Source organism: Eumetopias jubatus, unplaced genomic scaffold, assembly GCF_037043125.1.
Source record: "Eumetopias jubatus isolate StellerSeaLion01/CBP00866 unplaced genomic scaffold, mEumJub1_p1.0 scaffold_4, whole genome shotgun sequence".
In the NCBI taxonomy this organism is placed as follows: Eukaryota; Metazoa; Chordata; class Mammalia; order Carnivora; family Otariidae; genus Eumetopias; species Eumetopias jubatus.
In genome coordinates, this window is record NW_028274810.1 from 51707099 (window position 1) to 51722219 (window position 15121).

At 42.7% G+C, this 15121-nt stretch overlaps 1 pseudogene; it reads right to left on the minus strand.

The window, feature by feature from the left end:
- Positions 1–14036: 14036 nt before the first annotated feature.
- LOC114208510 (ubiquitin-conjugating enzyme E2 variant 2 pseudogene) lies at positions 14037–14471 on the minus strand (annotated as a pseudogene).
- Positions 14472–15121: the final 650 nt, after the last annotated feature.

A 15121-nucleotide genomic window follows, 5' to 3' on the forward strand; every position in this document is an offset into this window, starting at 1 on the left:
CATATTTATCACATCTGCATATGTTGTAAACCCCATAATAAAATATGTAATATTTTATGCTTTAAAGATTCATATATATTTGAAAGAAATTAAAGAGAATGAAAGAAAAAATACACAAGTAAGTATAATCTTTCGTATTTATGCTCATATTTCCCAATTCCAGTGTTTTCCATTTCTTCCTGGGGATCTGAGTTACCATCTGGTGTCATTTTCCTTTAGCCTGGCGGACTTCCTCTAGCATTTCTGATGGTGCAGACATGCAAGCAACAGATTTCATTGGTTTGTTTATTTGGAATTGTCTTTATTTTGTCCTCATTTCTGAAAAATAGTCTGGATACAGAATTCTTAGTTGACAGATTTTTCTTTTAACATCTGAATCATCATTCCAATGTTTTCTGGCTTCTATTGTCTCTGACAAGGAGTTAAACATTAACTGTACTGTTTTCACTCTTTATTCATTTCGATATGCTTCCTGCCACTTTCTTTTTCCTCCCTTTGTGGGATTTCAGCTACATGTAGGATGAACTGTTTCATGAGATTCTGTTCATTTTTCTTTAATCTTTTTCTCTCTCTGTTCTCAGATGTATAATTTCTATTGATCTATCTTTAAGCTCACTGACTTTCCTCTGCCAGCTCAAATCTTCTGTTGAGGTCCTCTAATAACATTTTTCATTTCAGTTTGATACTTCCAAAAAAGTTCCATTTGGATCTTTTTTATAGGATCTGTTTCTCTGGTGAGGTTCCTTATTTGTTCACTCATTATTAGCACATTTTTTCCTTAACTATTTAAATATATACATTAAAAAAAATTCCTTGGACATATTTATAATAGCTGCTTTGAAAACCTTTTGCACTAAATCTAACACCTGGGGCCATTTGGAATCAGTTTTCATTGACTGATTTTTATTTCTGTGTATGGGTCACACTTTTCTGTTTCTTTGTGTATCTAATCATGTTTTTGATTAAGAAGGAAACATGTTAATAATCTCTTTAGTGATTTGGGGGTCTGTTTTATTCTTCTTATGATTGTTAGGTTTTGTGGGGTCTGTTTTATTCTTCTTATGATTGTTAGGTTTTGTGGGGTCTGTTTTATTCTTCTTATGATTGTTGGGTTTTGTGTCAGGAGATAAGTAATTTGTCTGCACTCAAAATTGTAAAAACTGCCTCTTCCAGAGTGTATGGCCATTGGCATCTCTGCTCGGTTTTGTTTTGTTTTCTCCTACAGGAGGAATGCTTGGTTCCCTAAGGTCTACCCTATACAAACATAGTTTATTGGTAAGTCAATGATTTGGGTGCAGGTTTATGCTCAGATACCTCAAGCAAACAAGGCTTTCACTCTCTGCTGAGTTGTGTGTAGATTGGGGAACACATTTAAAAGTATAGCAAAGTCACAAGTCTCCCCAGACTTTCCATTTCCACTGGGTTCTTTGGAGTGTACATGTGGTATAGCACTCCAGAGCTCTGTGGAGATTTGATTATGTCAGCCCTTCTTGGACTCTCATACTTCTAAAATTTCCCCATCATAGCTCTTCTACCATCCCTCCCAAACCAAGACAACCACTTTATCTAGCTGATAAAACTATGTTTTGCTACTTGACATGGGGTGGTACACAGGAATGCCTCCAGCAGGAAGGCCACAAACTCATTCTTTTTGTTTGTTATGGTAGAATTCTCATGAATAAAACTTCTTATATTGTTTCCCAACTTTGGTCACTTTCCAGTGCTATGAAATGGTTGTTGTTAATAATTTTGTTCAGTTTTATATTAGTTTGCTATGGAGGGGAATTTCTCTACCTCTTCTTCATGCCACCATTACAGAAAGCAGAGCCTCCAAGCAGGCTTTTTTTTTTTTTTAATAGAAATTGACAAGTTGATCTTAAGACTCATATGGAAATGCAATGGACCTAAAATAGTCAAATAATTTTGAAAAAGTAAAAGAAACTTACTCTACATGACTCCCAAGACATATGATACAACTAGTGTGATTTTAGCATAAGGAGAGACACCTAGGTCATCAGAAAAGAGTAGACCCACTCCAAAAATAGACCTACTCATATAGGGTCAACTGATTTTTGACAAAGGTGCTAAGGTATTTCAATGGGGAAAGGATAGTCTTTTTAATAAATGGCACTACAACAATTGGCCCATACATTATATTATACACAAAAAGTAACTTGAAATGTATCATAGACCTAAACATAAGAGCTAAAACTATTAAAATTATAGTGAAAAAAGTCTTATGAGAAGATATTTATAACTTTGTAGTAACAGATTTTTTTTGATGGGACACAAAAAGTATAAATGATAAAAGAAAAAATTAATAAACTGGATTTCATCAAAATTAAAATCATTTATTCTTTGAAAGATATTGTTAAAATGGAGATGAAGGCCACCATTTGGGAGAAAATTTTGCAAAACATGCATCTGGTAAAAAACTTGTATCCAGAACATACAAAGAACTCTTACAACTTGATAAGAGGACAAATACCTAATTTTAAAAAAATGACCAAGCAATATGAAAAGACCTTTTGCCAAAGAAAATACATGGATGACAAACACATAAAAAGAGGCTCAAAATCATTAGCCAATAGAGAAATGCTAATTAAAACCACAATGAGATACCATTACATACTAGAATGGCTAGAGTTAAAAAGACCAACCATACCAAGTGTTAATGAGAAGATGAAGCAACTGGAACTCTCATACATTACAGCTGGAGATGAAAAAAATGGTGCAGCCACTTTGGAAAAAGCTTGGCAGTTTCTTATAAAGTTAAATATACACTTTCCATAGAACCCAGCAATCCAATCTTGGGTATTTACCCAAGAGAAATAATAACATATATTTACAGAAAGACCTGTAACTGAATGTTCAAAGCAGCCTTAGTCAAAATAGCCAAAACCTGAAAACAACCCACATGTCCCTCAACTGGGGAATGGATAAAAACATTGTGGTATATCCATATAATTGATTACCATTCAACCTAAGGAATGAACTATTGATATACATAACAACATGGATAAATCTCAAAAGTATTATGCTAACTGCAAGAAATCAAACACAAAACTCTGTATTATGTGATTCCATGTACATAAAGTTCTAGAAAAGGTAAGACTGTAGTCACAGAAATCAGGGCTTGTTAGGCGCTGAGGGTGGGGGTGGAGATTGACTACAAAGGGGCAAGAGAATTTTGGGGGCGAAAGAAATGTGCTAGATTATAGTTATGGTGGTGGTTACACGATGGTATGTATTTAGCAAAATTTATCCAATGGTACTCTTAAATTATGTGCATTTTACTGTATATAAATTATTTAGCAGTACATCTGATTAAGAAAAACAAAGGGAATAATAAAAACAAAATTCAGATAGGGTTAACTTTGGAGGAGATGCAGGGGGAATGACTATGAGAGGTGCACATAAGAACCTTGAATGCTGGTGATCTTTTTTATTATTTTTCTGTATATTAAGTTAAAATAAAAACTAATAGGGGGGAATGAATGAATAGGGGAGAAGAGATGTGGACACATGCAAATAACCTTAGGGAATGAAGGCAGCAGCAACAGAATGATGTGATGCCAAGGCTTTTGTTTGTTGGTAAAGGTAGGAGGCCTAGAGCATATTGCTACGTCAGTGAGAACGAGTCACTGAAGAGGGAGAGAACAGTGACAGAAGAAGAGGGGAATGAAGGAGCGAAGGAGAGCAAGAGGGGATGGCTTTTGGAGCCAAAAGAAGGGATTGCCTTTCGTTCGTGGGAAGCTCTCTTCCTCTATGGTAAGGAGGGAATGAGGAGAAGATGGGTACAAATTCAGTTAGGTTTCAGAACGTGGTGCTGGGAAGATGAAGGAATTTCCTTCTGAAAGCTCCAATTTTCTCAATGAGGTGCGGGTTAAGGCCATGGGACAAGTAAAGAGGAGTAGGAGATTTGAGGGCAGGGCTTCAAATGGCCATCTGGAGCAAGTACTGAGGATCACACCAGGGAGTGTATGCTGAGTGTCTGCTGGTACATAGCACCCCCGTCCCTGGTCCTTCTACATTGTGTTCACGCTTCAGCCTCCCTCGGGGCCTCCTCTGGAGGAAGGTTATTTACTCCTGCCGCTGTGGTCTGGAGGGGAGAAGTGCTCAGTAATGAGTAAGAGTCAGCAGAGGACGCAACTGTCTCCCTGGCAGGCTCCTTGTCCTGGATCTGCAGTCGAAAACATTGCTAGAGATCTGTTTACAGCATTTTGCAATCCATGGAGGGCAAGAGAGGCCTCTTCCGAACGTTTTGCTTGCCAATCTTCTGTTTCCAGCTAGGCCACTGCTAAACAGAATGTTTTCTGGGGTAGTTTTGTTTCGGGCACGTGTACATGGTGTTTTGGAGGGTACTAGATGCCCTTGTGTTGCATTCCCACTCTCGGTGCTGTAACATAGCTTGTACCACATGTGGGGCTAGGTATAGTATAATTTAGGAGAACCTTGTTGTGAGAAATAAATAAGATAATATAGGTAAACCGACAAGCATGGTAACTGAGCATAGTCAGAACTCAAAAATGTTGACCCCGCCATGTGAAAATATCTTGTTAGTTAAGCGCCCCATCAGAGTGCAGACAGTTGTTTTCTGCTCCATAAAATGGAGACCACAGCAGCACCTGCTCCTTAGGGTCATTATGGGAATTGTGCTAACAACAATATTAAGTTGATTACCTGCATTATTTCATTTGGTCTTCATAAGAGCCCTGTGAGGTGAGTAAACAATGCCCATTTTACAGATGAGTAAACTCAAATACAGAGAGATTAATTCATTTTATCCCAAGGTCACACAGCTAATACATAGTAGAACCAAGGGATACCAACCTAGGCTGCCTTTTAACTAGATGTGAGAGCGTTGGTAGTGGTATTAGTAATACTAGCAGTACTACTAGTAGAAGTAGTAGGAGGAAGACTCAAAGAGGGACCACTTTGGTGGTGGTGGGCACAAAATACTTCCTGGCAGTGGGGTCTGAGATTGGCTTTTAAGTATGCCAAGATCTCTGTAGGCAGAGAGGGATGGAGACTTCCCAAAGCAGAGGGCGATTGTCAGCGGAAGTTCATTCTGGGTAGGCTCAGGCTTGCTCACAGAACTCAGCTTTTTTGACCCCTGGGAAGGGTCTGCCTAATAGGGAAGTAGCATAAGATGTGGCCAGAAAAGATGGGTAGGGCCTGCTATGGAGAGAACTAAATACCGGAATAAGGCATTTGCTTACAAGTTTGCTGTGAACACTGGGAGTCTTTGATTGGGTGCACCAGCCTGGAACTCGGGACATAGGCCAAGATTGAAATAAAGATTTGGGATCTTTGTGTACAAAGGCGGTAAATATTTCCATGTCTTCTACAGAGCTTTAGAGTTTGCCTAGTGTTTTCACATCTGCGGCTTTTGCGGATGCTCACAATAACCTTGTCCTTGGGGTGGGCAGGTAACTGCCGTTGAGTTGTCACGGCCTACTTTCGAGTAGATACTTAATTTAAGTCACTTCATTGCTTACAGACAAGATAATGAGGGTCAAAGATGTTAAGTAACTTGCCCAAGTTCACAGTTCGTAGGTGTTGGAGCTGGGATTCGAACAGTTCCTTTGCTCCCAGCTTATTCAGTTTTCCACACCTTCTATTGTCAGCCCAATAATTACTTCTGTATAATTCGTCCGACCAACCACTGAGCACCTACCGTGTATCTCATACAGTATCACGCCACAGGGAGGCAAAGACAAACAGTACAGTAATGCTCGCAAACCATTGGGAAAAATAGACTTAAAAAGCCCCCAGAATCTGGCAAGTGTCGACATGGTCGTGGGAGCACAACCACTACGGGATGGGGGTGCATGCGGGGAGAACGGCTTCGCAAAGTAGGCCAAGCTTGAGCCATGTATCCCAAGTACGCGCTCTCAGATGGTCTGTCTCATGCTTGACCCCCCCAGGATGTCAAGTGGTTGTGGACATGCTGGAGCTGTGGACATGCTGGAGCTTCTAAGAAGAAAAATAGTGTGAACAAAAGATAGGAAGGAGATGCATGTGGCAGCCAGAGGAAAGCACCCTCGGATCTCCCTCCAGACAACCAGATGTGAGGCTTACAGGAGCTGACAGCCTCCAGCTGCTGCCCCTCCAGGATCCAAGCAGTGTTCCCGCTGAGCTGACGCTCCCCAGGCTGCTCCTGGCCAGTGGCAGAGCCTGACAAAGCTACTAGAGCCAGGTCATTCCTGCCCAACAGGGGGTCTTCCAACAGGTACTCTTTGCTCTGGAAGCTCATCAGCCTGATCACCACCTTTTCTGGAGCTGCCCCGCAAGCCTGGGGCACGTCCTACCCGATCCTCCTTTCCCCTCTCCTTTTCCAGGGGTCACATCTGCATCACGGTGTGAGGTTCTCCAAACCCACTCCTGCTCCCTCTCTTTGCCCCGACACTCAGAGTTAGACAAGGAGAGACACCAAGGGCAAAATGCTGGGAAATGCCTTTTTTTTTTATGAGGGAGGAGGAGAATGAAACCATGGAGGTAAGAGGAAACACAACAGAAAGCCTTGTGACCACAACGCAGAGAGAGCAAATCTCAGGAGGAGTTGGATTCTGAAGAGAAAATGGGGGGTTGGCGCGAATACACACAGCTACATATCCAGGCACAACCATCAGTGCTAGAAAAGTGTTGACTGCATGAATGAACAGAAATGAAGAACTACTCGGATATTTAAAGCCAGCAGCTGCAACAGAAAAAAAAAAACCCCAAATTCTCAGTTGGTTTAACCCAGTAAAGGTTTGTTTTTCCACTCACAGAGAGACTGATGCTGGTCAGGAGACCCTTCTCTGTGGCTGGTCCCCATCCAGCAAGAGTTGCCCTTGACACCCAGAAAGAGGGGGAGGGAACTGGAGCATGGGGGCTGGGGAGCTTTAAGGGTCTGCCTTAGGAGTGGCCTGCGTCACTTCTCCGACACCCCATGTGCCAGAACCTGGGCACAAGGCCGCCACCTCACAGGGAGGCAGCTCCTGAGCACCCAGGAGGAGGAAGATGGAACAAGGCTGGCTAAACCCACACCATTACCTCTGCCGCATGCAACATGCCTTAGTGCTTGGCAATTAGGATAAACCTTCAACAAGATGAGTGTATACATGAGGGGTGGGGGAAGGGCAGGGGCATTTAAACCTGTCAAATGTTTCAGTAGAGTGAGCGGACCCCTCCAGGTGCAAGGAGTGAGTGAAAGAGCAGGAGGCTGTAGCTGTGAGCAGGTAGAGATCACTCAGTGCTGCCCACCTCTCTTTTCCCTTCTGAGCCCAGGGCTGAGAGCTGTGCTCTCATTTTCCATACAGCCTCCACACTCGTCCATCCTGCAACTCTACAGATAGCACTCCTGCCTTTTGCAAGGCCAAGGCCATGAGTTCTGTGAGGAGGGGATGGTATGTGCTGCAGATTTGCATCCCCAGCCCCTCGCACAGTGCCCGGGGCAGAGCTGCTGTCCGGTGGAGGGCTGAGAAATATTCTCCACTCTGGAGATTCTGATGTAGGGATCTGGGTGGAGAAAGGGCATCCTTCCTTTTTAACTTTTTTAAAGATTTTATTTATTTATTTGTCAGAGAGAGAGAGAGAGGGAGCGCTCACGAGCACACAAGCAGGGGGAGGGGCAGAGGCAGAGGGAGAAGCAGGCTCTCCCCTGAGCAAGAAGCCCAATGTGGGGCTGGATCCCAGGACCCTGGGATCATGACCTGAGCCTAAGGCAGATGCTTAACCGACTGAGCCACCCAGGTGCCCCTTAATTTATTTTTTAAACATTGCTGTGAAATATACATATTATAGTTTACCATTTTAAGCATTTTTTTCCTCCATTTTACCCATTTTTAAGTCTACAGCTCTGTGGCATTGAGTGCATTCACATTGTTGTGCAGCCATCACGACTAGCCACCCCAGAACTTTTTTCCTCCTGCAAAACTGAAACACAAACAAGTCTCCTCCCAGCCCCTGGCCCCCACCATTTCACTGTCTGTCTCGATGAATTTGACTGCTCTCAGTACCACAGATAAGCAGAATCATCTGGTGTTTCTCCTTTTGTGACTAACTCATATCACATAGCATAATGACCTCAGTGTCTGCCCAAGTTGTGCATATGCCAGAATATCCTTCCTGTCTCAGGCTGGATGATATTCCATTGTATGCATACAGCACGTTTTGTTTATTCATTCATCCATGGATGGACACCTGGGTTGCTTCCACTTTTTGACGATTGTAAGTAATGTGGCTGTGAACATCAGTGTCATATCTCTTTTAGACCCTGTTTTCAATTGTTTTGAGTATGTCCATACCTTTTTTTTAAGGCACCTCAGGATGTGAAGCGCAGCTAGGGTTGAATACCTTTCATGCAAAGGAGGAGAGCAGGGACTGTTGAGGAATATAGGGGTTTGGGGCAAGGAGTGACAGTGTGTGGGCCAAGAGGGCGCTGGGTCCAGTGGGGGGGGGGGTTCTGTGGCTAGGAACCAAGGGAAGAGAAGGAAGAAAGTCACAGGCCTCTGAAAAGCAGAGGATATCAGATGACCTAATTCCTTAAGTAGAGGTGATGTCATCTGCTGACCAGAGCAGGGGCAGGGGTGAAGGTGAGGTTGGAGCTTGAGGAGAGAGGATTCCTGGCAGCTGTGGAGAAGAATGCAATGGGAGGGAAGAGGATCAAAGGACAGAGACAGGTAAGGGTGGTGGGGGGGGGTGTGGTGGGGGGGAGTGGGGGGGGTCGGGGTGGGGGATGTATGTGTGTTGGAGGAGAGGGGGTAGAAATAGCCAGAACTCCTTTTTATTAAAATCAAGCTCATCTGAGGGCAGGGAGTAAAGAAAGTAGGTGGCAAGTGTGCTCCGAAATGGATGAGAAATCATTAGAAGGCCAGTAGGGTGTCTGTAAGCACCCAGGCAGATGGGCACCAACAGACCAGGTCACGTGCTGGGCTCGGGGGGCTCCAGGGCGAGGTGGAGAAAGTGGATCAGGGAAATGATCCAGGATTGGAAATGGTCCAGAGGATGTGGCAGAAGGTCAAGGGAGGGGAGGGAGGCTAAATGCCAAAGAAGTGCTGAGCCTTGCATACCAAAACAATCCCATGGCTTCGCAGAGGTTTCCTGGTACCAATAAGGAGAGTCACTGTCTCCTACGTAGCCAGTCTTATCTTATCCCATCAAAGCAATCATGATGCCTGATGGAGAGCAATCTCTAGGCCTAGACTGACAGTCTTTCCAGCCAGTGAAAACTTGCCTTATAGACCAAAGTCTTCCAGGGGGCTCTCGGGATCTAGAATTCTCCCTTGTCCCTGCCTCATTGCTCTGTCACTGCAGCACTCAGCACAGTCCAGGGCCATCAGGAACAGATAGCTAAGACCTCAGGGAGTTCCCCAGTGAGTCGAGGCAGGCCTAGAAGTTCTAGAAGTCCTCACCGTTCCTACTGGACTATGACAGCTGCCAGCAGCAGTGACAAGGTCTCCAGGGATCTCATGTTGAGCTCATCTTTATAAAAAGGAAATCAGAAGTTTTCTAAGCAATTGTACTGAAAAATCCATTCCCCTCCTCCTCCCTCCCTCCTAGATGACCCAATCTGTCTTCTGGATCTGGAACTTTATCTGGAATCTATGGCAAATAGGAAGCTTCGTTCATGTTTCCCTCTGCTGCCCCCATTTACCCCTAAGTCTTTGTTGGCATTGTTCCATTTCTTCTCAACGCTCTGTGGGTCTCCGCTCCATCACTGTGTCATTGCTCAGACTACCTCCTGCCTGCTCTGAGAAATCAGTCAGTTGCTGCCTGCCGCTTGCTGTCTGTTATCTTTTACTTGCTCCACTGGGCTTTTGGCTGCCCCCTGGACATTGCTGTTGTTCTAGGACTAGATATAGATCTGTTTGTTTTTCTAAGTAGCCTCTTACACTAGCATTTTGCTGTCCACATTTTACTGCCTTTAATTTTTTTCTCCCCCTCCTTGTCTACTTCCTGCTGAGACCAGGCATGTCAGAAGCACTCCCGAAAGCAGGCAGCCTAGGGAAACCACCATCCTACTGGAGTCCTTGGAAGGGTCCAAAGTGACCTTCAATTGCAAGGACCTTCAAAGTCCTTCAATTGCAAATGTGCAGGCAGCCTGGCAAGTAGCCAGCTGATGCTGGGACAACCCAGTCCTCAGAGGATATGGAGGGCATTAACTTTGTTTAATACACAGAAGAGCCTATAAAGATGTGGGGCTGGGAAATGAAAAGGGGATAAGAGGAAGCATCCCCTTTCTTTTGTGTGTGCCATGTGGCTTCTAACTGATAAAGGGAAGTGAGGCCACTCCGAACTCTTCTTGGAAATGCCCAGGACCCTCCTTGCTCCTTTTCCAGCCTGTTTCCACTTCATTCCAACTTCTGCAGAGCTGCTGACCTTTGACCCCTCTGTTTGCCTCCAGAAACTGGTGTTGGCCCTTGGCTTCCTGTGTTTGTACTGCCAGCACTCGCCAGGGATTTAGGCTGTTTCAATTCTTGGCTGCCCCAAGCAGAACACCCCACGCTCGCTTTGGTCCCATTCTGAACCAACTCTAGACGCTACAGCCAGGCTTCTTCCCTCTGTCCAGGCCTTCGGAGGCTGTCAAGTTTGGGAGGTAGAGGGGGTGGTGAAAAGTAGATCCCAAGGAGTATTCAAAGCATTCTTGTCCCTGGGTGGCAGAAATGTGGGAAGAGAGAATTTTTGGGAAAGGAATGGAAAGTGGTTCGGAATAAGTCCTTTGCAATCTGAGTAAAAGAAATATAGGGGAAAAATTAAAGCATCAGTCAAGTGGTGAAGAATATCATGAATCTAAAACTGGTAAGGGTCTTAAGAAATAGGGGAAAATATTGAGTCAAAGACTGGTGTTGAACATAAGACTCAGGTCTTATAAAATGCAGTCATAATAATCCAGATCATCAATTCACAGCCGCCTAGCACTATTTAAGGTAAATACCATTCTATGATCAAAAGAGTGACATGATCTCCCTTATTCTTTCATTCCTTCACTGACCTATTTTACAGATATTCTGAATACCAGCCAAGTGCCTGCCCGGTACTAGATGCCATGGAAGATAAAAAGAAGTATAACACATAATACGTGCCCTCAAGATAGTTAGACACAGAAAAGGGAAGTTAGGATAAAGAAACAAAAGGTGCTGCAAGGGAATATGATAAAGTACCAGTGAAATAAGTACTGTGTGTCCTCATGAGGAAACACCCCTGGGGGCTAGAGGAAATCAGAAGGTTGACCGAGAACAGGAGACTCAGGGAACCTTGATGAATAGGTAAGATTGTAAAGGAAAAGAGGAATCATGCTTAGTGATGGTTCCCAGTGGGTTCTCATTACATATGACAAACTGCAGAAGAGCTGTCTTAAGTTAAAATCAATAAGGGACGTCTTTGCTGTTTTCCTAAAACAAGAGAAGAATACGACTCAGTGACAAACATCTGGTTTCTGGGTGTTGGGATGACTGGCCTGTCATGGTGTGTTTCAGAGGCTGTGTGGTATCTTTATGGTGGGATCTCTCTGGAAGGTGTGTTCTGTGGCCTGGAGAACAAAAATGTAGGCTTAGGATGCAGTCACCTTCCATAATAAAAAGCTTGATTAACAGTGGCTTCATCAATAAAGAAGTTTAATTATCTCACAAAACAAGAAGTCCGTGGTTACTATAACTTCCCACATACATCGTGTGGGGTCCAAGCTATTTCCTTCACTCTGCCAACTGCGGTGGAATTTTTTGCACCTCCTAAGGCTAATTTCCCCATGGTCACAAGATGGTGGCTGCAATTCCCACAGAACTGCATTTCAAGCATGAAGAAAGGGGCGAGGGCCAAGGACATTCTCCTTCGGAGGCTCTGTCTTCCCCTCTAGGAGGAAACGTCTTTGGAGGACTCTCCAGCCCTTTTCCCTGAATCTCATTGGCCAAAGTTGAATCATAGGCTTACCTCTAGCGAATTACTGGCAAAGATTTAAGCCATTCATGATTCATCTCCTCAGTCTGGGGTAGACGGCCAGCTTCCATGAGATCAAGGGATCTCTCCTCACTTTCTGAATAAAACCAGACTTCTCTTTGGCAGAGGAGGGAGTGGGGGTGATGGAGGAGAAGACAGGGAACAGCGTCACCTCACTCAACCAGTGCAGACGGTGCCTGCTCGTGTGACTTCTCCAGGGGTTGCAGCCAGCTTCTTCCTTTGTTCTAACCTACAGCCCCTGACCTTGGCCTTCATTTACAACTCTGAACTTTTTCCCCATTTCTGGAAAATTATTTTTCCTGCAAAATGGATCTGACTTATGCAAGAGAGAGAGAGGTAACTCAAAACACCAGCCACGAGAACCCCTCTTGGGGCTAATTTCACCATTAAATCAGTGAATAAATGTACTTTTATATGTTTTAAGTTTAAAAGATGTTAAAGTGAGGTACCCTTTTTACAACTCTCCTCCTTAACTAGACTGGCTCAAAGGGAACCAACAATCTCTAGACCTAACTGCTTTAGATAACAGGGCTTCTTATATTGTAATTTATTAGCTTTTTTCCCTGAAGTCCCTACTGGATTGAAATCTAGAGGACAGAGTTCAATGTCTTAAACAAGTCTGCATCCTGAACTCTAGAAGTGTGCATTATACAGTAGCCACTAGCCACACATACAGTGACTGAGTATTTGGAGTTTGGCAAAGGAGAGTGAGCAACTGAATTTCTAATTGCATTAGATTTTAATTAATTTAAGTTTAAAATCTAATTCAGTTATTGGAAAACTTTTTTTTACTACAAAAAAATGGAATGTGTATCTGGATAATTTGTAATTTATAATTCTATAAGAATTGCTAGAATTCAAACATTTTTAAATAATATTTCTGGTAAACTAAAATTCACAATATAATACCTGGGATTCCTCTTTCTCCAAAGAAGAAATTAAACTAATTAGGTAATTTGTTCCCTGAAATACTCTGCAAATTCCAATTCACAAGAAGTATACAAAATAGGATAATAATAAAAGGTGTTTATAGATGAATAGCTATACAAATTGGAATTATAACAATAATTCCAATTTTTGCTACCTCAGCAAGGTACTGTACATATACCACATCAATATAATAGAAATGGCATGGTTTCTGAGGACACGGTCCACATTTTATTTACATTTTAAGACTAACTTTATTCTCAAAACCACATATCCATACACCTATTTCCTTTTTGTTGATTTCACTTAAATGCATGGTTTGTCGAACAAAGACTGTAAACAAATATTTACCATGTCTGTTACATGTAACACACAGGAATGGCTTTTAATAGAAATTCATTGACCTCCCCCACACCTTATTATAAATACAGGTATCAAAACAATCCTGAACATATTTTTGATACTACTAGTAACACCCACACCACTTCAAAAATTAATACAATTTGTGACAATATTCATTGTACCTGCTACTTTAGACAATTTCAGCTGAAGCTCTTTCACTAAAGCAAGATGCATGCCATTTCTGTTTTTCCTTCTTGAGATTTTTTTTTTTTTACTTTTCAGAAACACATATGCTTCCATAGCATCTGACTCTTCTCTCCATGCTTTCATCTTGTAAACCTGAATTCTATTTTGAGTACTCCAGGTTTATGTTTAAATGACAGTGCCTTGGGGCGCCTGGGTGGCTCAGTCGTTAAACGTCTGCCTTCGGTTCAGGTCATGGTCCCAGGGTCCTGGGATCGAGCCCCGAATTGGGCTCCGTGCTCAGTGGGGAGTCTGCTTCTCCCTCTCCCACTCCCCCTGCTTGTGGTCCCTCTCTTGCTATGTCTCTCTCTGTCAAATAAATAAGTAAAATCTTTTTAAAAAAATAAAATAAATGATAGTGCCTTAACAAGAGAAAAAAAATGGTGCTGCATTTTTCCTCCTGTAACCTGAAAACATAACGGTATACATATATTAAATATATTCTTACAAATGTCCAGGTCATGTTTACCAGCTGGAATTATTTTACTTAATGTGTGGGTATTTTGCATTGTGATATTTAATTAAGACATTAACACGAGTAGAAGGTTGTTGATTTAAGACAAGTTTGAGATCCACTAAAATTAGTTGTATGTTTGTCCTTCTGGTGGCTGTGGAAGCTTCATATTTTCTTTGGACATCATGAGACGTCTTAGCTCTTGAAGCACAACTTTAATGCTATATGAATTTTGTCATTTTGCTAACACTGGTATGCTCCGTGCATCCACCATTCCACTGGAATCATTAATTCCATTCATAGTAATTTTGGTTACAAATCCAAATGATGGAGGAGCTTCTGGGTATTTAGGTCCACATTCTGCTTTCAGGCTATATATTCTGTCTTCATCATTTTTCCTTGGTGGCCCAATAATCATGCCTGTCCACCTTGTAAGTGTCATATCTTCATCATCCTCAAGGCCCCAGCTAACAGTACCATCGTCTACTCCTTTTTGTTCTTCTTCAAGTTCTTCCAACAAGCAAAGATTATGAGGAACTTTAACTCCTGTGGAGACCACCATCTTCTCCTGCAGCCCGAGGCAGCCCTTCCTGGAAAACTTTTAAGTCTGTTTGGAATAACTCAGGTATGTGCATCAACTTCTCCAACTGTCAACTTGATGAAATCTAAGTACAGGTTGACTATTTCCAATGAAAGCTTAGCATCTGAATTGAGATGTGCCCTTAAATGTAAAACATATATGGGATTCTGAAGACTTGATATGGAAAATATGTAAAAATAAAAATCTCATGAATAATTTTTTATATTGATTACATGATGCAGTGGTAATATTTTGAATATATTGGGTTCAATAGGGGCACCTGGGTGACTCAGTCGGTTAAGTGGCTGCCTTTGGCTCAGGTCGTGATCCCAGGGTTCTGGGATCAAGCCCCATGTCAGCCTCCTTGCTCAGCGGGGAGCCTGCTTCTCCCTCTTCCTGCTGCTCCCCCTGCTTGTGTGTTCTCTCTCTCTCTCTGACAAATAAATAAATAAAATCTTTTTTAAAAAATGAACATATTGGGTTCAATAACACATGAACATTAATGTCACCTCTTTCTTTTTACTTCTTTAAAAGTCATTGCTAGAAATTTAAATTCCAGGGGCGCCTGGGTGACTCAGTCGTTAAGCGTCTGCCTTCTGCTCAGGTCATGGTCCCAGGGTCCTGGGATTGAG